At 36.7% G+C, this 26,131-nt stretch overlaps 1 long non-coding RNA gene across 1 annotated transcript; it reads right to left on the reverse strand.

Moving 5' to 3' along the window:
• Nucleotides 1–207: 207 nt before the first annotated feature.
• Nucleotides 208–23,646, reverse strand: LOC147914445 (uncharacterized). The gene is made up of 3 exons (XR_015555326.1): nucleotides 23,542–23,646; nucleotides 6,210–6,286; nucleotides 208–325 (listed from the first exon to the last, which is right to left on the reverse strand). It is a non-coding gene; the product is annotated as an uncharacterized LOC147914445 (long non-coding RNA).
• Between the last annotated feature and the right edge of the window lie 2,485 nt (nucleotides 23,647–26,131).

Here is a 26,131-nt window from a genome sequence, read left to right on the forward strand (position 1 = left end):
ATATCATTTATAAATATAGATGCAAATATCCTTAGCAAAATATTATCAAATAGAATTCAGCAGTGTATAAAAAGAACTATACACCATGACCAAATGGGATTTATTCCAAGGATGGAAATCTAGTTCAATATTTGAAAATCAATCAATATAATTCACCTGTCTTAGTTCAGGCTGCTATAACAAAAATACCATAGACTGGGTGGCTTAAACAACAAACATTTATTTCTCACAGTTGTGGAGGCTAGAAGTCCAAGATCAGGGTGCCGGTATGGTCTGGGTCCCTCTTCCATGTTGCAGACAGCCATCTCACTGTATCCTTTCATGGCTGAAAGAGAGGGGAAGAGAGTTCTCTGGGGTCCCTTTTATAAGGGCACTAATCCCATTCAGGAAGGCTCCATCCTTATGACCTAATTATTTCCCAAAGTCTCCACCTCCTAATACCATCACATGGGGGGTTAAGATTTCAGTATATGAATTTGGGGGGAACACAAACATTCAATCCATTGCACGACTGTATCAACAGGCTAAAGAAGAAAAATCATATGCTCAATCAAAGCAGAAGAAGCATTTGAAAAAAATTAACATCCATTCATGATAGAAACTCTCACAAAAGTCGGATTAGGGAAGAACTTCCTAAATTTGAAAAAGTACATCTACAAAGCACCTACAGCTAACATTATTATTAATGATGAAAGACTGATAAAACTGTACTTATTTGCAGAACACATAGATTGTCTATGTAGGCGATCCCAAGGAATACACAAAATAAATCTCCTAAAATGAGTAAGTGAGTAAAGCAACGGCATAGGATACACATAAATCAATTGTAGTCCTATAAATTAGCAAGAAACACATGGGCACCAAAATTAAAATACTGTGCTATCTATAATCGTTTAACAAGACATGAAATACGTGGGTGTAAATTTAACAAAGCTTCTACAGGACTTATAAAAACTACTGTGTACTGATAAAAGAAATCTAAAAAGGTCTAAATAAATGGAGAGACCGACCGTGTTTGTCAACTGGAAGACTCAACTTAGCAAAGATGTCAATTCTTCCCAAATCGGTATACAAGTTTAACACAATTCTTATCAAAATGCCAGCAAGATTTTTGTAGATTTATACAAGATTTTTCTAAAATTTATATGAAAATTCAATATAAGTAAAATAGTTAAAACAATTTTGGGAAAAAATGAATAAATTGGGAAAAATTATTTTACCTGATTTCAGGACTTAAATGTATACAGCGACAGTAATCAAGATGATGTGGTGTTTGTGGAGGGATGGACAAATAGATCAATGGTACAGAATAGAAAACCTAGAAATGGTCCCAGACAAATACGCCCAACTAACGTTTGACAAAGGTGCGAAGGCAATTAAACAAAAGGAAGACAGCCCTTTGAACAAATGGTGCTTGAGCAATTAGACACCCGTAAACCAAAAACTGAGTCCAAACCTAAATATATACCTTTTGCAAAAATTAACTCAAAGTGGATAGTGGATTTAAATGTGAATCACAAAACTCTAAAATGTTTAGAAAAAAAATATAGGAAAAAATCTTTAGAATCTAAAATGAAGCAAATAATTCTTAGACTTGATACTAAAGCACAATCAAGAAAAGGAAATGTTAATAAACTGGACTTTATCCAAGTTAAAAACTTTGCTCTATGAAATACCCTGTTAAGGGAATGCAAGACAAGCCAAAGACTGAAAGAAAATATTTGCAAACCACATACGCAACAAAGGACTAGTATCTAGAATATATAAAGCACTCTCAAACCTCAACAGTGAAAAAAAAAATATCCAATTAGAGAATAGGCTACAGGGGCCAGCCCCATGGCTTAGTGGTTACGTGCACACGCTCCACTACTGGCGGCCCCCGTTCAGATCCCAGGCACGCACTGATGCACTGCTTCTCTGGCCATGCTGAGGAGGCGTCCCACATACAGCAACTAGAAGGATGTGCAACTATGACATACAGCTATCTACTGGGACTTTGGGGAGAAAAAGGGAAAAAAAGGAGGAGGATTGGCAATAGATGTTATCTGAGGGCCGGTCTTCCTCAGCAAAAAGAGGAGGATTGGCATGGATGTTAGCTCAGGGCTGATCTTCCTCAAAAAAAAAAAAAAAAGAAAGAAAGAAAATACACTACAGACATGAACAGTCATTTCACTGAAGTGAGTATACAGATGACAAAACACATGAAAAGACATTAAACATCATTTGGCATAAGGAAAATGAAAATTAAAACCACAACGAAATATTATTACATACCCATCATAATGGCTAAATTAAAAAATTATGAGAGAACAAATGTTGGTGATGACATAGAGAAACTGAATCACTGATGCGTTACTGGTGGGAATATAAATTGTACAGTCACCCTGGAAAATTGGTTGTCAAAAAACTGAACATGCAACTACTTTATGAATCAGCAGTTCCACTCTTGGACATTTATCCCAGGGAAATGAAAACTTACATTCACACAAAAACCTGTACATGAACGTTTATAGCAGCTTTATTCATAATAGCCAAAACCCAAAAATAAGCGGGATGTCCTTCTACAGATGAATGGTTCAACGATCTGTAGTACATCTAAACCAATAAAAATAACAAACTAGCGATACTCACACAAAGCTGGATGAATCTTGAGGAACTTATGCTGAGTGAAAAACCTAGTCCTGAAAGGTTACATACTGTATGATCCCATTTTAAAAACATTCTTGAAATGACAAAATTATAAAAATGGAGGACAGATTAGTGGTCACCAGGAATTAAGGAGTGAATGAGGGAGGTAGGAAGTGAGTGTGGCTATAAAAGGGCAACATAAGGAATCCTTGTGATGACGGAAATATTTTGTATCTTGACTGTATCAGTGTCAATATCCTCATTGTGATATCATACAATGGTTTTGCAAGATTTTATCATTGGAAGAAAGTGGGTAAAGGGGATTTCTCTGTATTATTTCTTACAACTACATGTGAATCTACAATTATTTCAAAATAAAGTTTAATTAAAAAAATAGAACACTATGAATTATATTAGCCCTGTCTTTATGATTTTCATCCTCTTGATGCTTTTCTCTTACCTTAATTTCTCCCTCCTTACCCCATCCATCTCCCTGTTTGTTTTTCTTAGACATATAATGTGTCTGCCCACTTGTTGTATTCCACAGCTTTTCTCAGTCTTAACTGTTACACAAATCTTCAACCCATGCTCTGTCTTGCTGTAGCCACAGTGAACCAACTACATTCTTGTCCTGAGCACTCCTCCAATCACATACCCAGGGTCTCTGGTCCTTTGTCCTGACACTTCTGGGTGCCAGTGAAATGATGCACTGGATGATGCAACCCCGAAATATAGAGGACTTTCATCTCTGTGGGACAAACTTTGAAAAGGAACTGGGGGTGGAGGGCAGGAGCAGGATGGGGGAGATCCAGGCACGTAAGTTTTCTTACTCCTCCTGGTAGACTGCTCAAGGCATTGTTATTCTAGCCAGGTCCCTGTGGCTCAGTATGAAACAGTGGCTGGTGTGGCAGGTACCTTCTCGCTTTGTTTAATTTCCTTCCCTGCTTCACCTTCTAATTTCCTTTATTCATGCTGCCTTGGGATTGAACCTCCCCCCAAAAGTATTGGCAGTTAGTTTCTGCCTCAGTCTTTGTTTTTCAGGAATTACAACAATTTTTATAGTTCCCACTCGCATACACAAAGCATTTTCTTTGAATTTCTAGACTAAGGTAGTCAGGCAATTCTTTATATCTGTTTAATTCTTTGGGCTTATTCTTGCTATTATTTATGATAACAACCAGTCAATTGGGAAACAGCATAGCATAGTGGTTGATAGAACAAATCTTGAAGTCAGACAGACACTCTTTGGTCTGACATTTACCATTTGTTTGCATTTTGACCAAACGATTCAAATTTTAGGAGCATCTATTTTAGGAACAAATTGGTGATAATAATATCAATGTCACAGGATTTTTGTGAGGATGAAATAAATGATGTTTAGATCACCTGAACTGTAATTAATATTGCTGAATGCTCCAGTTTTTCCCATGTTCTTCTCAGCAATGATTCTCACCAGTTACAGTGGTGGGACTTCATCATTTGGAATCTTCTTGCTTCTCCAAACCATTTGCCCTACCTATACCTGTTGGTTTTAGGGCCACTTTCCAAGTCGCTACCTTGGCAATAGAACACAAAGGAGTAGTACTTGAATACCTGGTAACCAAATATTTACACTGCTAACCATGGAAACATAGGCCAGTTACCTCACCTCCGTAAGCTTTTATTCTTCTCGCATATAAATAAGAATAACGGGCTATTGTGAGGATTAAATAAGATAGCGTTGATCCCAATAAAACACATAGTGATCATAACATTCTAGTGGTTTTCTTTCCTTCTTCCTTCCCTCTTTCATTTTTAATATTCCATCTTGCCCTGAAGAGCTAGATCTCTGTTGGTAAAATTTCCACATATGATTTCACTTTAGTACTTCAGTAACTGATACTCCATGGATTTATAGCTTAGAAACACCTGTTTGTGGTGGTTTTTAAAATTCCACAGCGCTACAATAAGGCACTGGTATTTTTATATATTAATATATAGATATAAGCAAAAGGAATCAGGGTATAGGAGACTTGATTATTTTTTTATGTATTTTCACCCAGCTGTTTCCAAAATTCAGTGTCATAAATCTTTTTTCATTAATGAGTGTTTACTATTCCTATGAAAGGATATCATTACCCCTGACTTTAAAACACAAATTATATGACCTCTGGAGTGTGTTGTAAAAAAAGGAAAGAATAAATAGATGCATAATTACTTAATGTAGCTATTTAGGATTGCCCCTAGTGTAAAAAATAATAAAGATGTAGAGAGGAAAATAACTGAAAAAAATTAATAAAACAAAAAATAAAAGGAAATCACTTAAAGAAGCATTATACTGCGTTCTTCCTCTCAGAGCTGAAATGTGATATTAACTGTAACCAGCAGTCACTCCAGTTTCATTCTAGTACATTATCCACAGAGGAAAGGAGTAAAGTCAGTACTAGCTTGTTTCTCATAGTGATGTACTTAGTAATGTTAGTGGCAGTGAAATTACTGTGATCAAATGAACACATTTATGTGCCCCTGTGTAATTTAAGTGAGACGTTAAATCACAAAAATGTAAACAACAGTATGTGCTATTTGTCAGAAACTTCCTGGAAAAATTGTCAACCAGGACTTTATTGCTGCTTGGAGAAGTGCGTGCTGCTCCAGTCAGCAGCTGCCTCCAGAACTTCTCGGATGGGCTTTGCCCTGACTTTCTGCTAAGACACCAGAACCCAACACCTCATTCTCAATTTGCTGCTTCAGGTTGTATGTATGGACAGGGAGACTTAATTTATTAATTAGCTTGTCCAATTATAATATATTTTACTTTTTATTTTTCACATCTGTTCCCAACTTATTTTTCTTTATTCAAAAATCAAATATGTGGGAGAAAGTTTCATACCATACACATTGAGGCTGTGTCTATAACCATGATTTAACTTGATCTAGACAAAGTTGAACAGTCTAAAAACCAATCTGTTAATGTTAGGAAGGAACAAGTGGTAATCAGTCAAAGAGATTCATTCATCCAGAGTTGTGTTGTCGGACGGAAGTATAATATGAACCACATACGTAATTTTAAATTATCTAGTAGCCATATTTCAAAAAAGTAAAAAAAAAAACGAAAAATAGGTGTGTATTTCAGACTTTCAGCACATCTCAGTGAGGACTAGTCTCATTTTAAGTGCTTAATAGCCACAGTGCCTGTTGGTTACCATATTGGAAGCATAGATCTAGAGTCTAGATATGATATAAGCTTAAATGGTATAGAATTCTGAGGAAGACTGGGGTATTTTTCTGAACAACTACAGCAACCACAATCCTAAGCAATAATTTAAAAATATTTGGAACAGTAGTTGTTCAAAATTTCAGTATTCCAGAGGCAGACTTTGGGTGTGAGGTATGTGGATGGAAAGAAGGTTGTAGTATTTACTAGATTACTTACTTTACGTTTTCAAGTGAATGATTTCTCAAGATGACAGATAAAGAGGCAATCAGTCTGGCTTGTGGAAAATAATTCATGTCACTGAATTTTCAACTCAGTGGTATCAGAGTTAAAATTAGAACTGAACTGAATTAAAATTTTCCAGTTACCTTCCTTACACCATACATACGGGGATATTAAGATGGATGAGGAAGATGAAATTCTTGTTCTTGAAGGATTCACGATCAAGTGGGTGGAGAGTGTGATCTGTTTGAAAAGGATAATTTAAAACAAACAAAAACAAAACCCAATTAAATCAGGAACAATTTAATTCATGAATATTGTTAGTTTTTAAAAGTCAGCAAGATGATAGTAGAAAAATGTCATTTTCCCATTTTTCAGCATTAAAAATTTATTTTCTATATTGAGACAAAAATACTTAATTCACAGTTATCTATTTTAATAACTTGATATATAGCAAAGATATGTCCAAATATGCTTTTCATATATAGAATTATTTTTAAATTCACAACTTTGTAAAATGACTTGCTTTATAAATTATACTGTCTTCTCATGGTGCAAACAAAGAAGTTTGGAAAGACATAGAAAATGGTGATGATATTTTGTGAATAAAATAGGATACAAAATTATAGATACATTATTTTAAATATATAAATATTACTTAGAAAATATATTCATGGATATATGTCAAATTATTTATAACAATTGTTTCTGGGTCATTTATTTCTATTTTTTTCTATTTTCTTCTTTTCAACTATATAAAAGAGTAATTTTAATTTCATAATAAAGCCAACGAGACTTATCTCATCACGAGAAAAAATAAAATGTTGGATTTGAATTCATAAAAACTAAAAACTTTCATTAATCAATAAATATCAAAAAATAAAAGACAAAAAAACCTGGAAGAATTTTGTACGTGACAAATATGACAAGTTAAAACTCCTACTGTACAAAATTTCACACAAATAGATTAAAAATGAGGATTACAAGCAAAAGGTACAAAGCAAAAGTAAAATAACACACAAAAATCAACCTCACAAATAGCCAAAGGAATGGGAATTTAACTATGAGATATCATTTTCAAATATTCATTTTAAGAACATTTTAAAATAGTAAATATATATCATTATGAAGCATTTGATATAACATTCAATTTTATTCACTGCTGGGGGAATATAAATTGAAGTAAACTTTCCTGGATGTAATTTGACAATACTACTCACAACTAAAGGAATCTTGTCTTCATCACAAAGAAATAGTACAAAGTTTGCACTAAGATCTAAATGTGAGGGCATTTATTTTACCACTATTTACCATTTTTTTAATTAAAAAGAAAATATGTAAGTGTTAAAAAATATTATAAAGGAAAGTAAACAACGGTATAATTCATAAAAATGAACATCATTTTCCAGTCATCAAAAATGATGTTTTCAAAGAATATAGTAAGCTTATACTCTTAGTAAACAACAATAGAAAGAGCTCCTGTTTGCCCACAATTAATATAGCAGCAACGACTAATCAGATTTTAAAAGAAGTAACCCCAAAATATCAAAATTGTAAAATAGTGGCTACTGTATTAGGTTGATTTGCCAAGAATTCATAAAATGTGACCTCTTCAATTTTTCATTAACGTTTTAGGTCAATCAAAACTTAATCCAATACTTTATAAATGACACTGAAACTAATGATAAGTTTTTAAAAGCCTTTTTGATGGTTTCTTGAAAGCAAAAAGCTAAAAGCCACATACCATGTGAGAAATTCATATCTATCCTGATGTGGTAAAAATGGTTAAAATAATATATGCAAAATGGTATGGCAACAAACTGAAATGCATTTTTATCAGTAAATAGTGTTTGAAGTTGTAGCATATCACTGCTGAAGATTTGAAGAAACAAGTTTTAGAAGAAATTATGTAGGATGAGAAGTTTGTTATATAGCTGGATTAAAGTAAAGAATCTTCAACATGCCTTGGATTACGCTAGATGTTTTATTCTCTTTCAATTATAACACACGTAAACTACATTTTGTAAGCATCCAAAGAGAGATAACATTTCAGCCTGGAATAACTTATTTAATGAAAACTATGAGTTATGGTAAAACTGTGAAGTAGCTACTTTCACTGAACAAACAAACAAAAAAAAACAAAACTGCTGTGATGTTACGGATCTAATACTTCAGTTTATTCATTCACTGTAATCATTCCTAAATAACTTTTGCAGCAGAGAAGTTTAAGCAAGAAACATAAAATGCTACAAAATGTCATTAATGTGAGTAATTTGATAAAAATAGGTATTATAAATGCAGTCAAATTTTAATGTAAATTTATTATGAAATACAATGTGATCATAAAACTCATACCATACGGACAAATTTTTGAAGCTTCTCAAACAGTAATCTTGAAAGAGTTGCTGATCTCAAGAATGAGGTATACATTCTTCTTTTCTATGAACATGCGAGTGCAGATATCTCTTTGACATCCTGTTTTCATTTCCTTTTGATATATACCTAGAAGTGGGATTGATGGATCATATGGTAGCTCTATTTTTAATTTTTTGAGGAAACTCTATATTATTTTCCATAGTGCCTGCACCAACTTACATTCTCCTCAACAGTGCACAAGGGTTCCCTTTTCTCCACATCCTCACCAATACCTGTGATCTCATCTTTTTGATGACGGCCATTCTAATAGGGATGAGGTCATATCTTGTGGTTTTGATTTGCATTTCCCTCATGATTAGTGATGCTGAGCACCTTTTCATGTACCTGTTGGCCATTTGTATGTCTTCTTTGGAAAAACATGCCTATTCAGTTTCTCTGCCCATTTTTTAATTGGATTTTTTGTTACTTTGCTATTGAGATATATGAGTTCTTTTTATATTTTGGATATTAACCCTTTATCAGATATACGATTTGCAAATATTTTCTCTTGTTGCATAGGTTGCCTTTGCCTTTTGTTAAATGTTTCCTTTGTTGTGCAGAAGATTTTTATTTTGATATAGTCCCACTTATTTAAAATTTTTGCCTTTCTGCCTTTGATTTTGGTGTCAAATCCAAAAAAATCATTGCCAAGACTGATGTCAAGGAGCTTACCCCTATGTTTTCTTCTAGGAGTTTTATGTTTCCAGGTCTTACATTCAAGTCTTTAATCCATTTTGAGTTGATTTTTGTGTGAGGTGTAAAATAGGCATCTAGTTTAATTCTTTTGCATATGGCTTTCCAGTTTTCCCAACAACATTTTTTGAAAAGTCTATCCTTTCCCCATTATATAGTCCTGGCTCCTTTGTCATCAATTAATTGATCATATATGTATGGGTTTATTTTTGTGCTCTCTATTCTGTTCCATTTGTCTATGTGTCTGTTTCTATGCCAATACCATACTGCTTGATTACTGTAGCTTTATAACGTAGCTTGAAATCAGGAAATATGTTACCTCAAGCTTTGTTCCTATTTCTCAAGTTTGCTTTCACTTTTTGGAGTCTTTTATGGTTCCATATAAATTTGAGGGTTGTTTTTTCTATTTCTGTGAAATGTGCCATTGGAATTTTGCTCAGAATTGCAATAAATCTGTAGGTTGCTTTGGGTAGTATGGTCATTTTAACAATATTAATTCTTTCAATCCATGAGCATGGAATATCTTTCAATCCATAAGCATGGAATATCTTTCCATTTATTTGTGTCTTCTTCAATTACTTTCATCAATGTCTTATAGTTTTCAGTGTACAGATCTTTCACCTTCTTAGTTAAATTTATTCGTAGGTATTTTATTCTTTTTGATGCAATTGTAAGTGGGATTGTTTTCTTAATTTCTCTTTCTGCTAGTTCATTGTTAGTGTATAGAAATGCAGCTGATTTTTTTATATTGATTTTGTATCTTGCAACTTTGCTGAATTCATTTATAAGTTCTAACAGTGTTTTGTTGGTCTTTAGGGTTTTCTATACATATTATGTCATTTACAAATAGAGATAGTTTTAGTTTTCCTTTCCAATTTGCATGCCTTCTATTTCTTTTTCTTACTTAATTGCTCTAACAGGACTTCCAGTACTATGTTGAATATAAGTGATGAGAGTGGGTGTGACTCTGTGAGTTATAATAAGAAATATATATTTGATCTCCATCCCTATTTCTAGCATAGCTTCTAAAACCCGTGGAATTTCTTTATTTTTTTGTTTTTTATTTTGTGAGGAAGATCAGCCCTGAGCTAACATCCGTGCTAATCCTCCCCTTTTTGCTGAGGAAGACTGGCTCTGAGCTAATGTCTATTGCCAATCCTCCTCCTTCTTTTTTTCTCCCCAAAGCCCCAGTAGATAGTTGTCTGTCATGGTTGCACATCCTTCTAGTTGCTGTATGTGGGACGTGGCCTCAGCATGGCCGGAGAAGCAGTGCGTAGGTGCTCACCGGGGATCTGAACCCAGGCCGCCAGTAGCGGAGCGCACGCACTTAACCGCTAAGCCACGGGGCCGGCCCCTCTTGGAATTTCTTAAGTGGTGAGAGAGATAAAAGTATCCTTCTTTGTGTTAATAAGGTGACTTTTGGAATGCCCCTAGGTCACCTAAGGATGGAGGCTGGTTGCCAGAGGAAACAGCCCTGTGATTGGAGAGTTGGAACTTTTGGTTCCACCCCTAGACCTCTGGAAGAGGAGTGGGGCCGGAGGTTGAACTGATCACCAATGGCCAATGATTTGATCAATCATGCCTATAAAATGAAACCTTCATAAAAACCCAAATGAATGGGGTTTGGAGAGCTTCCAGGTTGGTGAACACATCCACACTCAACTCCATAGGGACAGAAGCTCCTGCATTTGGGACCCTCCCAGACCTCGCCCTATGTATCTCTTCATCTGGCTGTTCATCTGTATCCTTTATGATATCCTTTAATAAACTGGTAAACATAAGTAAGTGTTTCCCTAAATTCTGTCAGCCACTCTAGCAGAAATCCATCCCAAAGAGAGGGTTGTTGGAACTCTGACCTAAGGCTGGTTAATCAGAAGCACAGGGAATCACGTCTGAAGTGTGTTGAGGATGGGGGAAGTCTTGTGGGACTGAGACCTTAACCCATGGGATCTGGGTAGATAGCATCAGAATTGAGTTAAATCATAAGACATTCAGCTGATGTCTCAGAGAATGGCTTGATGTGGGGAAAAACCTCCACACTTCTGGTGACCAGAAGTGAAGTATTCTGTGATAGTAGTAAAGGAGACTCACAGCAAAGAAACTCATAGTAGGAAGAACTGGGTTTTTCCCTACACGGGATGGAGAACTGTAAGTTTTTGAACACAGTGGGCATCCTCGTCTTGTTCTTGATCTTCAGCTTTTCACTGTGGAGTATGATGCTAGCTGTGGTTGGTTGTAGAAATAATGGTGACTTAAGTATTGTCACTTATATGCTTGGCCATACTTATTATGTTCTCTACAATACGAAATGAAACTGGATATTAGGAAACAGAATCAACCCAATTGTTTCCAGTACTTGTTGTCCTATAATAATATAGACAAAATCTCAGCCCTTATTTATGTAAAGGCAAAGAAATATGCGGATTACCACTACTGGTTATATAGCGGCTGCCTATTCAAAATGGAAGGGTACCTCTCAGGTAATGAAACTTATTTTTTTTTTTTTTTTAATTCTACTATGTGTTTAGCAGTGCTAATGACTCAGACCTTTCAGCTATGAATGTTTAAATCACCCCACTGGGAAAAGAACCACAGCCAGCTGAAGTGGCTACTGAGGGCAAAGGGAATATGGAAGGGATTGGAAGAAGATGCAACCATATGACCAGTGTCAGAAAAGAGGGCTGCAATAGTTATGAGTATTTCTTCCTTATTTTTATACGAATACGTTTTGTATGTACATTAACCAGATATTGTGGTTTCCCCTCTCTTATCCCTTCGTCATTTATCTCAGTATTCGAGTCACAAGAAATCAAAGGAGAAGAGATTACCCAGAGACTTCATATCTTTCTCTGGGGAATAGTTAGCGTGTTTTTGATTGAACATGGAATATTTGTATCATATTAGGCAGAAGTATAACTTGGCTGCTATCTTATTTGGAGAGAAATTATGGTTTTAAGAGACGTATATGGGTGCTAAGTTGGCAAGGGTTGAACTATCATGGCTTTTAATATGTCAAAGTTACTAGTCTGTACAACGGTTCCCATATTTCCCTTTCTAGTATGTTCCCAGTTAGCATGGGCCACAAGGGATATTCTCTTACAAGAGGTGGAAAACAGAAGGAAAGAAGCAATCATTTTGTGGCATGCAAACACCATCTCCTAGTTATTCAATCAAACAATAATCTAGCTGCTGCTGTGAAGGGATTGTGCAGATGTGATTAAAGTCTTTAATCAATCGACTGTAAATTAATCAAAAAGGAGATTATCCTGGGTGGGTCTGATTTAATCAGTTGGAAGGTCTCTAAAAGAGGGATTAGGCCTTCGCTGAGTTAAGAGGACACTGACTGTAGACAATAAGTTTCAGCTTGCGATATCACTCTGCGTGTGAATTTCCCTTGCTGATTGCCTGCCCTAAAGATTTCAGACTTATTTACCCAAATATATATATTTAAATGTATATGTCCTACTGATTTTGCTTTCTGCTTCTCTGGTTGAATCCTCACTGATATAAGCAACATTAAGAAAGGTCTAGTCAAGTGATTTCTTTGCTCTCATGCAGGTAACAAAGGAAACAGCATCAACAACAACCTAAAGCTTATTAACCCAGGTTTACTATTATATTTTTTAGATTCATCTTTCAATCTCATAGGTTCAATTCCTATAGGTTCTCTATGGAGCTTATCAAAGCTTCAACATGGACTTGACTCGTTGCTTGTTGCTGTTACAAAATAGTAAGTAATCTTAATTAGAAATATTATTATATCTAGTTACTATTTACATTCTAATAGTACAGGCTTTTTTTCATTTTGTGGATTTAGGAGAGAATTTGTCCATTGACTTATTGAGCACTATAAAGAAAAACATAATAGAGCAAAGTAGTAATTTGATTATGCACTTATATCTCCATTTTCTGCAGGCATGGTATCTACAAATGATGCTTTCAAGGTCCTTCTGACATTATCAACCTATTAATCATCTTATTCTCTCTTATTCTGCTGTCCTCTGCAAGAGGTATTTGATCCAGAATGATTTACTGACCTCTCTCAAATGGCTAAGATAGGAGCCAGTAAAAAAAAATTAGCAAGCTTAATAGTAAGAAGGTATATTACCCTTAACTGCTTTTATATCAAGAGATACTGCTCTTTAGTTGTCTCCTGGTGTAGGGAACAAGAGAAATGAGACAAGATGGAACAGTTGACTAACTCATACTGAAATAAGACATTCTGTTTTAATCACTTTTTGACAAAAGCAGTGCATGGCTTCCTGGATTATTTCACAATTTACCAAGAAACATACCTTAAAAAAATACCATAAAGGGAATCTTTAAAGTTAACATTTAATCCAAATATTCAAGAATTCTGCTTAAGTTCATCCAATCAGATATTGTCAGAATTAGGACCAGGACTCAACTGGCCAGTATTCTGGCATTGTGTTGGCTTTGCTTTTCCTAGGGTATTCAGCTCATGTGCCAATACTTTCTAGGTATTCTGATGGTGTGAACTGCCTAGGTCTCTGTCCTCTATGAAGACCCTGGTCTGTACAAGCATTGACTCTAGTTGATTGCCTACAGCTACCACTTAGAGTTGTGTGGATAAGTAAGTCATAGTAAGGATCTTCATCAGCTGATTTGCAGAAGAGCTCTAGAACCCCCAAACAGGGGAGAGCTTCCCTTATCTGTCTTGAATGCTCTGCCTAGAGCGAGATGGAAACCCTCTGCATTTTTTTCTTTCCTCTCTCTGATATGAGACACACTCACACAAACGGGTGTTCTAGATAAAATCCCAAGGTTCTTATTGCCATTTCACTCCAGTGCAACTCGGATGGTATACTCTGGTGGAAGTGTCATATGTATCTTCTTCCTGTTTCGTAGGAAAAATATACTTAAAAACAGTGTTCAGAACCTTTGAAGCAGAGAAAGATTGTAACTATATCATCTAAACTACTAAATAATTATATCTCCAAAAGGGCATAATTTCTGCCTCTTCAGATAAGTTGAAAAGTATAATAATTTACAGATATGGATATTCATTACAATTTAGAGTGGCAAAGAACTGGAAAATCAAAATAAATACCTATCTGGAGAACAGTTCTAAGTAAAAGTCTATACATGTATAAAGCAATCTTAAGAATATTTTCAAAGATATTTATTAAGATGTGTGAAAATATTCATATTCTATATGAAATATATATTTGAGTTCTCACTCCATGTTATGGCATGAATGCATATATGCATAAATATTAATTACACACGAAGATATACATATATAGTTGATTCTTATTCAAGGTAGTTATGTTCTATAAAGTCATTGTGAACACTGAATTAGCAAATAACTAAACTATTGTCCCTAGGGGAAATATGTACTTATAGATACATATCTCACATAGATTATAATCTTAAATCCTGAAAACAACTCATCCTGATAGATTTTATTTTCTTTATTTTACAAAAGAGAAAATGAGGTTCAGAGGTGTTAAGCGTCTTGCCTGAGGCTGCCCAGTAACAGGTACCAGAGTTGGGATTTAAACTCTGTCCAACCATCCCCAGAGCTAGTGCTCCTTGCACTACACTGCACTGCCTCCTACCTTCTCCATCCTCTGGTCCCCTTTGTATGAGAGCAGAGACAAGAATCTCTGCTCCGTCTCTGCTGGGAATTTGCACGATAGCTGATTCAGATGTTTCACCCCTCTGCACATGTCCACAAAGGACTGCAACACCACCGCAGGTATTGATTTTTCTGGTTACAAATAAATTTTAGCAAGTAAGCAAATTCACAAATACAGAATCCATGAATAATGACGATCAACTCTATATGTAGTCAGTAAACCCAAGTCAGTAAACCCATGTTTACATAACCAAGTCAGTAAACCTAAGTCAGTAAAATATGCTTTGAAAGATGTAAACACACACAAATATAAAAATTTATCATAGATGTGCAATTACGGATAAATATGTTAGCTATTTATCCTTCATTTTCTAAAATGCAAATATACTAGCTATAAAATCATGTTTTAATATAACAACGAATTCTGTGTTCTTTGCTCTAAAGAATAACTTAAATAACATCGCTGCATCCAGATTTTTTTTAATGTCTTTTTAAAAATCTAAATAAAAACTAATATTTAGGGGCCGGCCCAGTGGCGTAGTGGTTAGGTGTGCACGCTCCACTGTGGTTGCCCGGGGTTCGCAGGTTCAGATCCCAGGCACGCACCGACACATCACTTGTCAAGCCATGCTGTGCCAACATCTCATATAAAGTAGAGGAAGATGGGCATGGAGCTTAGCTCAGGGCCAATCTTCCCCAGCAAAAAGAGGAGGATTGGCGACGGATATTAGCTGAGGGCTGATCCTCCTCACAAAAAAATAAATAAATAATTAAATAAATGAAAACTAGTATTTAATTATCTGTTTTGGAGTATTCATATTAAATCACTTAGTGTGGATAATCAAAAGTTACAGAAGGAACTCAAAAAGTAAATGAAGAGAGATATAATTATTTTAACCGAATATTTTTACTTTCAGAAGTGTACATTTCTTTGCACATTCCTGTGTTGTTTGGATGGTTTATTTTATGTTTGTGTGAGTGTGTATGTGTGAGTGAGTGTGTGTGTGTGGGTGTCTTCCACTACGAAGGAAAGGCAGCATTTAGAAGGGAAAGATGAAAATGTATAAGAAAAAAGCAAAAATTCCACAAGTGGCATTTCAACAATGCATTTAATTTTTATTCTAATGTTCTAAGCAATATATGGAAATGACTGCTTTTTGCAAAAGCAATTTCCTTTTTGGCCTGATGAAAGTAAAAATTCCTGTATGTTCAAATCCATTTCAAACTTCAAAGGACAGAACAGCCTTGGCGTTGGCGTGGTTCTTGCAAGCTGTTGGGTAAATTGACTACGTAATGAGTCCTTGGCTGTCCCTAACCAAAACTTTGTTGGACAGGTTCATTTACAATCCTCAAACAGAATGACCTTCCATCTGGGTTAATGGCCCCTGGATTGTTGCAAATGCGACCTGACATTTCCTTATGGATGAGTTATTAAATTATATCACAGAACACAATAACATAATTTGGTTTCAGAGCCTAAGTGAAAGTGATAGTCCAGCAGATTAAGACGTAAAATTCCTTTGCAAAATTAAGTTATTTATAATCTGATGCATACCCCCTTGTTTTATCTGCCATATAATATAATTACTTTCCACAGTACAGTAGCCGCATATATTGGCAATGCTGACAGAACAGAAACAGCATGGGAAGAGGGGCAGAGAACTTCAGCGGGCAGGTAGTTGACTTTTATAGCTGTCTTCTAAAGTGAAACCACTTGCAATTTTTGCTTTCTTTTTTTGGCCTAATGGAATTGATCCATTAAGCAGTGATTCTCTCTTTTACCTAATAGTATTAGACATACTTAACTCTATGAGATACAATTCCTTAATACATCCTGAAACATCTGCTTTGAGATAACTAATACCAATATATTTTAAATTGAGGGGTTTCATCTATTTAGCTATTTCTAGCAGTTGTGATTGAGTGAAAAGTAAAACAATGTCTCATTTGTTACTCTATCAGACACTTGAATTATTATCTCTAATTCTCTAATAGTCTGGATAAATTTCAAAGACCAATACAGCTAAAAGAACAACCTATTTCTACAATTATTCATAGACAACATCAAATTTCCCTTAGGTTTTTTTTGCCATTAGAAAAAGAAAGAGTCAAGGTAGGATTTGCTTGTTTGTACAATTAGAATTTCCATTGTAGCAAACAGATTCTTCTGAGATATTTCACAGTCAAGAACTCTGTTCTGCGCTGTGTTCAGTCTCTTTCCTAGAATTTCCTAACTTTTCAAAGTATTTTCCTTTACTCTATTCATTCATGTGTGTTGTTTATTTGCCATCAACGAAGCTTTAGTTGAACATTCATTCAGCAACTTTACCTGAGCTCTTACTAGTCAGGCACTGTGCTAGGTTTTATAAAAACAAAGATAGCAAAGGAAATAATGACAATGTTAGCTAAAATGTGATGAAATACAAGACCTACTAGGGTAGAAGTCTATATTAACCACATATTATCTCAAGTGCCTAAAATAAGTCTGAAACACAGTAGGAGCTCAAACATTGCGGAATAGTGCCTACTCTATGTTCACATGTGTATTCCCATTTAACCCTTAAGGTGTCCCTACTAGGTAGATACTGTTATTTTTCCTTGTTCTAGATAAGGAAAATGAAGGACAAATATGTTTAATCATTTTTCCAAGGTCATGGAACTAATAATGGCCAACCATGTCCTGAAGCCAGAGAGATTGGTTCCAAATCCTGTTCTTTGAGCAATTGTCCTATTCTTCATCCCTGCCCTCAGGAAGCTCACTCACATATGTGAGCTTATCCACAATAAAGACATCTGAAATTAAGGTTAATTGGTAACCTTTGCACATTTATGAAGATGTTTTTTATACTCTGCTCTTATCATTCAGACCCATGTTATAAATTACACTATATATATTGCAAGAATTCAACTCTTTAATAAAACCAATTTGAATCAAAGAGAACTGGCAAATTCATGTGAAGGAACATCATTCCCACATCACTGGTTTTATCAACACAATTCTCACATTTTATCTTCTAAACTACATCACTTATAGCTTTAAATCCAAGATTAAAGCTAATTTCCTTCATTAAACCTTCCCTCATTTAACAGCATTTACCAATTCATGTGTCTCTTGATCTACTCGAGCTGTGTCTATATAAATCCAAATAATCTTACATTAGGATGAAAACATCAAACTTATGTAAATACATGGAGAACCTACCAAATGAATATTTTTCTTTTTTCCCCTCTAAGTTGTTGAATAACACAATTTCTACTAACTACTTGTCCTTTTTCTTCCCCCAAAACACTAAACACACACAATCTCACACGTGTGTTGTTTTATTTTGGAGGGTAGAGGGATTTGAACTCAATGCCCCTAAACGTTCCTGAGGTTATCGCATACCTTCGGTAAGTACAGAAACCAGGTCTGCTCCATGCTGTTAACATTCCCACATGATTCTTTCCTGAGAGTTAGAGGAACCCATGGAGTACTCAATAAATGCCAGTCATTTCTGTATCATGGCATTTAAAGCTTGCAATTTTCCATACTAGAACTAAGATTTTCTTTCTAATTCCTTAGGAATACCACAAGGCAGTTACTATAATCTATGTTTTGCAGCTGAAGAAACTACTCTCAGAAAGTTTAAAAAGCATGACCAAGGTCAGAAATCTAGTGGAGTCATGGATTTCCACTCTGCCTCTTTTAAGATGAATGATTGAGCCAAGGCAGTAAAATATTACTGCCTTGTTATGTAATTACCTTGAGCTAAGTCCTCCACTTGCTTCCCTATCCTACCACACATCTCCTGGATATCATGCAGGCTCCAGCCAAATGAGAGTAGCCAACTCCAGGCTTCTTTTCATGACACGAGGACTTTTTTCATTTTTCCTTCCTCTGAGAGACAGCCACTGCTCCCACCCCTCCTTCCTTCCTATACTTCCACAGACTGAAGTCCTACTAGCCCTTAACAGTCAAGTTCAAATATTAACTACTCTCTGACATCTTACTTACCAGCTGAATGTGAATTCTCCATGTGCTGCACACCTATAACCACAGTTTGCCCCTAACGGACGTGACCTCCCATTACCTTATATTGTAGTTTACTCTTTTCTCAACTTTGCTCACCTCCTATGTTCTAGGTCTCCAAGGGCAGGGGAAATGTATGTGCTCTGCCCCCTTGCCACACACTCACCCTCACATAAATGTATGTGCAAGTGGTGTGCAGTAAACTGGCTCTCCAAACAGGAAAAAGAGAAAAGTGGTGATCTGTTGTGGTTGCCTATTTTAGTGAGGTAAATACTCCTCTCTGGCCAATTTCAAGCTACCAACCATTGAACAACCACTTTGCAAAAATTTTCTTTTATTCTTAAAATGGACTCTTGCTAGTTTTAGGAGCTGGCTCATATACACACAGTCACACTCACTAGCATGGTTCCATGTACACAATCAACAATCAAGGGTAATCAATAAAGACGGCCAGGAAGAAGGAGTAGGGTAGAGAAAGGTAGGAAGGCGGGGACCTACACTGGAAAATCTCAGCTTTTCAAGGTTCCTATGGTACTAATGAAGCAAGACAGCGTATTGTTAGTCTTGTTTCCCATTATTCTTGATGAAGCATCTCCTTATTTTTCTGTCTCCCTCTCTCTCTCTCTCTCTCTCTCTCACACACACACACACACACACACACATACCATTCTTTGCCAACTATTCCTCCTCTTTCCTCCACTCCTCTTATCCAATAGCTAAAAATTATCGCAACAGGAGGAGAAAACCCATGGTAGTATCATTTGAAAAATAGAGCGTTAGCATCCTCCACAATTCACAATGCCCCCTTCCACAGCCCCTTCTGCAAAGTTTTCATTAATTCAGGCTGAGAAGCATTTACCTCTCCAGGAGACTACCCACTCTGTTGCTTTCACTGGCAGGTACCCTGCCCTCGATGTCTTTGCAGCTAATCGTCCTTCAGAGAATTCTTGAAATGGAATTACTAACATCTCAGTTTAGCTTTTGCATAGGTTCTTGCCATTGGGCAGAAACAAGTTCCTCAGGAACGTGATATTCAATTCCATCTGGACCAGCCTGCTAACTAGAAGGCGGCTGTAACATTTATTTAGTTATTCAGTTGCTTTATAAAATTGCACCCATAATGAAAATGTCCCAGGGAATAAACCAAAGAATTAGCACATTAATTATAAATAAAGCATTATAGAACAACAGCAATTAACAGTCAAACCAGTTTTTCCATGCTATCATTCATGCTGGGCCACTAATAAAGAAAAAAATAACAAGAATGGCAGAATACAAGATAAGGATATCTATCTATCTACCTATCTATCTATCTATCTATCTATCTATCTATCTATCTATCTATCTAATCTATTGTTTTATTTACCTATATCTACCTACCTCCCTGCCTAAGATCTGTAGTCATATTACCTCTGATTTTATATCCTGATTCTGCCACTTTCTACCTATGAAATACCACACAATTAACGTAAACTCTCCAATTTCTACATTCTTATCTGCAAGGATGATGTCTGTTGTACCAGTGGTTGTATTGCTAATTTCTGGCCTTATATTGTTCCCAGTATTTGTTTCAGTTTCCATTTCCTCTGACTTGTAAGTAAAACGGCATACTTTGGATTTCATATACAATTATCTATTTCCATTGAGTTGGAAATTGCCTAAACCTGCAGCATAAGACATTTAGGCTAGGTAAACAGGTAAATTTTATAATAGTCAAATTTTCAAAATCAAGTAAGGATTATTCTCTTGTTATATATTATGCATTTTTTTTAATTGGTCTCCTTCTAGACTGTCATTCTAAATATCAACTTTTCCTGCCCTTTCTCCAAGGCTTTGTACAAAGATATTTCCTCCAGGGCTATATACAATCAGCTCCTCAGAGTCACCTACCCTGACCAGCCTCCTAGAGTTGGTGTTGAAGTTGATATTATTTTGCCTTTTAACACTTACCATGATGTGTTATTATATTATTTTATTGTTTCACTTTTTCATTATTTTTGTTAGTTCCTGCACACTAGAATATTAAGCTCTTCATGGGCAATTTAACTGTGTAATGATGTCCTTTGTAACCCTGGAACCTAAAATCATGCCTGGTACCATATCTGCCAGTCGACTGAATGAATGGAGGACAGAATCTAGTAAATGATAATTTCATGATGGAAACAAAAAGCTTATTTGTTCTTATGCAAGCAAAGAGTACATCATTCTGCCTGTAGGTCGTATTAATGCACCCAGAGTAAATCAATATACCAGATAAGAAAGGTCTCAACTCTCCTGTGTCTCTCAAAATTTTAAATATTCAAGTAAATACAATTTCTAGATCATTGTCTCAGTTTCACTCTTACATATGATTTAGAAAAACTCATGGTGCTCTATTTGGATTCCACAGTTAATATTTCCATGAGAATAATAAAAGGGTATTTTCATGGCCCTAATATAATTTGCAACACTTACACATGTCTTCAAACCTCAAATAACAGTAAAAATAATTCCTTTGTATTTGCTTGTGTGCTAAATTTAGGAAAAGTTAATTATATATATTAAATCAACCTATATTTCACTTAAACCCAGAGTTCTTTTTCTTGAGATTAAACGGCCTCCCTGCTTTGAGGGTGGGGAGAGTAAAAAAGAAAAAAGACTTGACTTCCACTTTTACATTTTCAAATGAAAAGGATATCTCAGTCACTTGTAACACATCTTAATTGCTTCATTATATTTTTATAGAGCACCTGAATTGCTTGGAAGCAGCTTAATTAAAATGGTGCTTGTTTTATAGTTAACGGAAATGCAGAAAGCACATATCCTGCAGCACAATCAATCATATTTTTTCTTTGCTGCAGTCTCAAAGACGGTGTAGACAGAGAAGATTAATAAGGCACTGAAACATTTGAGCACCATCAGAATTTAGATGCCTGCATCTTCTTGGACCTAAGCTTCTCATAAACTTTAACATGATCTTTGCTTGAATCTACTAAATCATTTATTGAATCGCTGGCCACTATATATTTTGTGGTCTGACTGTACATTCATCAGTTCTGTATGTAATGAGAGAAAGGGAATTCTCGTGAAGCAGCAGTTATCATTAGGCACAATTTCACATTGCATTTAGTGAGTTTCACTATCATTTTCAGTAGAAATTATCAGGAAACTAAAAGACACAGTTATGAGTTTTAATTCAGTGGCAGGCAGGCTGTGTGGTCTTGATTACATCACTTAACTTATCTGTGCTTTTTTCCCTTTTCTAAATACAATGGATTTCTTCCCTGAAGATACGTGATAAAATAAACTTTTTGTGTGTTTGTGACTTAAGACTGTTGGCAGTAAAAAAGGCAGGTTTGTATGGGAACAGTGTGCTTGCAGTTCCTGAGGGTGGTATCTTCATGACAGTTCCTAGAAGTTTCTAAAATGACTAAGGAGCCCACCATAGGACTCCTGCAACAGTGCTGGCCTGACCTTGCACCGACGTTTTTCTTCCTTACAATCAGTCACATTAGAATTTCCAAGCTCTTAAAGGTCTACACCAGAACCTGCTTCAGTTCTCCTTGGGGAGTGGAAAATTTGGGGACTTTTAGAAGCTGTCCTTACCTTGAACTTGTTCTGATATTTACACAAACCTGTAATAAAACATTCAGTCATTCGTCATTTATTCAATAATTATTTACTGAACATTTACGATTTTTCTGGCACAGTTAAGGTCAGATTTTATTGTTTTTGATCTTAGGGCCTGATTTTCAAATATAGATATGAGATACAGGATGTAGACTATGTGATCCTCAGATCAAGAAAGATATTTTAAGCATTAAAATATGTATATGTTAGAAGGAAAGTTCATAAAAAAAATTTCTGACCAATATAATTTTGTGTTAAACTTTTTGCTATGAATAAAGCAGGAAAAAAAAAATCCAGCTCTGATTTATTAAAAATGCCAGCACACAAGGAGATTCATAGAGTTATGTAAGTGTCAGAGCCAAAAAGTAAACAACTCTCTTTTCCCAAAACTAAAGTTGAATTTTAAAATACAGTAGTTAAAACTGAAAGTGTCCACCCCCTCCTCTAAACACATACACATACACACACACACACACTCTTAAAAGAAGTTAGTTACATAGAGAAGAAAGAAAGGAAGTAGATAACTCTAAGTTTAGGATTCAAAAACACATGTTTCCTTGACTAGAATAAGCCACCATAATGGAAAAAGTACCTCTAGTTGGGTAAATAACAGTTCTGTATAGTGGGTTGAATAGTAACTGTCAAAAAGATATGTCTCCAGAGGGAAGTCAAGATGGCGGCGTAGGCAGACTCTGAACTCACCTCCTCCCGCGGACACAGCCAATTTACAACTACTCGTGAAAAATTACCCCTGAGACAGAACTGAAAGCTGGATAAGAGGAACTCCTGCAACAACGGACAGTCCTAATTGAGGTAGAAGAGGCAGAGACTCCCTTCTGGAGAGAAAAAACGCCGCCTTCACAAGCCACAGCACCTCACGGCCGCCTGGGAGCAGCACACAGGTACGCAGCCTCCCTGGAGGCGCGGGGCCCTGAGCCGGGGAGCACACCCGCTGGGGGCATTTTGTGGACCCAGCACAGTCAAGATGAGTGGCATAATATCTGACTTTGCCTGCTACTAAAACATTGGGGAGCACCCCCAGAAAAGCTGGTTCACAAAGACAGTAAAACCGGCTCTTAAAGGGCCCACGCGCAAACTCACCCGTTTCAGAAAGCAACCTAAAATCACCAGAAAGAAAGGTGCACAGTGCTGTGGTGAAAAGAGACTCACCTGACAGGCCCTGAGTGCATCTCGATGAGAGGTGAGACCTCTCCAGGGACTGGGACATTGGCGGCGGCCATTGTTGTGGCCTGGTGTGGGCGTGCTGACACAGACGCCATTGGAGTTCTCCCTGAGGCCTGCTAGCCCAGGTCCGCCCCACCCGCTAGAGCACCGATTTAATCTAGCTCAGCCAGGGCAGGCAGCCCACCCTAGAGACTGGCCCCACCCAACAACAAGCCCTTAGGCAACTTGTGGGCCTGCATCGATTGGTGACTGGATTCTCTGCTGCCTGGCAACTGAGCTGACTTCAGCGGGGCAGGCCGTGCACAAGGAGCTGGTGGAGAATGTGGGGTGGTGGTGGAGTGTGTTGGGCTCCCGCCGTGGAGAGACTGGGTCTGCTTTGGGAGGTCAGGGCAAGCACACGGGGCAGGACTGTGTTGACTGTGTGTGTGGACCTGTGGGCGGCAGGGCTTGTCAGCTGCAGAAGACTTGTGCTTCTCAAAGACCCACATAGGGGGTTTGCCCCACCTTCTAAAGCCTGAAACAATTGGGTGCTCCTGTGCCTGAGGCCAGCCCCACCCAGCTGCAATCCTCACAGAGCTGACAAGAGACCTAAAGGCTGGAGGCTTATAGCAATTGTAAGGCCCTGAGCCTAACAACCTGCCATGCTGGGGGCCTACTCACTTCAAAGAAATACTGCAACACAAATGTGGTATTAGAACTTGCAGCCAACTGTGCTGGGGCTCCCCACACCTGATAAAGAGACTAAAGGGCCCACAACAACTACAAGCAGCTGAGCATTACAACAGCTGGCCAGGAGCATAACTCGGCCTCCCTCGGCGCCTACTGGGAGAGCAAACAGGCCACAACAGAAGGACACACGTAGCCCACATAGGGGTCACCCCTGGAACATTGAGAACTGAGGGAAGCACACTGCAGGCCTCCTAAGCCATCACTTACATAAGGTCACCTATCCAAGAGCAGGAGATGTAGCTGACCTACCTAATACATAGACACAAGCACAGGGAAAGAGGCAAAATGAGGAGGCAAAGGAATACATTCCAAGTAAGGGAACAGGACAAAACACCAGAAAAGGAACTAAGTGAAACAGAAATGAGCAACCTACCTGACAGAGAGTTCAAACAAAGAGTGTTAAGGATGCTCACTGATGTGGGGAGAAGAATAGATGAACTCAGTGAGAATGTCAACAAAGAAATGGAAGATATAAAAAAGAACCAATCAGAAATGAAGAATACAATACTGGAAATGAAAAATTCACTAGAGGGACTCAAAAGCAGAGTAGAGGATACAGAAGAACGGATCTGCGAGCTGGACAAAAGACCAGAAGAAATTACCCAAGCTGAACAGGTAAAAGAGACAAGAATTAAAAAGAGTGAGGACAGTCTAAGGGACCTCTGGGACAACACCAAGAGCACTAACATCCGTGTTATAGGTGTCTCGGAAGGAGAAGAGTGAGACAAAGGGGCAGAGAATCTATTTCAAGAAATAATAGATGAAAACTTCCCTAATCTAAGGAAGGAAACAGACATCCAGGTACAGGAAGCACAGAGAGCCCCAAACAAGATAAGCCCAAAGAGGCACACACCAAGACACATCATAATCAAAATGTCCAGAATTAAAGATAAAGAGAGAATCCTAAAAGCTGCAAGAGAAAGTCAAGTTACATACAAAGGAAACCCCATAAGGCAATCAACTGACTTCTCAGCAGAAACCTTACAGGCTAGAAGAGAGTGGCATGATATATTTAAAGTGCTAAAAGGAAAAGACTTACAGCCAAGAATACTCTACCCAGCAAGGTTATCATTCAAAATGGAAGGAGGCATCAAAAACTTCCCAGACAAGCAAAAATTAAAGGAGTTCATCAAAAAGAAAACAGTGCTACAAGAAATGTTAAAGGGACTGATTTAAAGGGAAAAGAGAAGAAGACAAATAGGAAAAATTATCTATTTCCATGATAAGAACGTGATGGATACAAATGCACAAAAAAGAGGTTAGATATGATATCAAAAACATAACAGGAGGGAGGAGGGGAGTTAAAGAGTAGAGCTTTCAGACAGAGGTCAAACTAAAGAGACCATTAATTCTGTATAGAAGAAGAAAGGAACAGAGAAGGACTACTAAAACACTGAGAGAAAAAAAAAAGTTAAAAAGTGGCAGTAAGTACATACTTATCAATAGCTACCTTAAACGTCAACGGACTAAATGCTCCAATTAAAAGGCATAGGGTGGCTGAATGGATAAAAAAACAAGACCCATCTATATGCTGCATATAAGAGACACACTTCAGACCTAAAGATACTCACAAACTGAAAGTGAAGAGATGGAAAAAGATACTCCATGGCAATGAAAAGAAAGCTGGGGTAGCAGTACTCATATCAGACAAAATAGATTTTAAAACAAAAACTGTAAAAAGAGACAAAGAAGGGCATTACATAATGATCAAGGGAACAATCTAACAAGAGGATATAACACTTGTAAATATCTACGAACCCAATGTAGGTACACCTAAATATATAAAGCAATTATTAACAGACATAAAAACAGAAATAGACATTAATACAATAATAATAGGGGACTT

Source organism: Ceratotherium simum, chromosome 20, assembly GCF_057802395.1.
Source record: "Ceratotherium simum simum isolate JZ-2026a chromosome 20, ASM5780239v1, whole genome shotgun sequence".
Classification (NCBI taxonomy): Eukaryota; Metazoa; Chordata; class Mammalia; order Perissodactyla; family Rhinocerotidae; genus Ceratotherium; species Ceratotherium simum.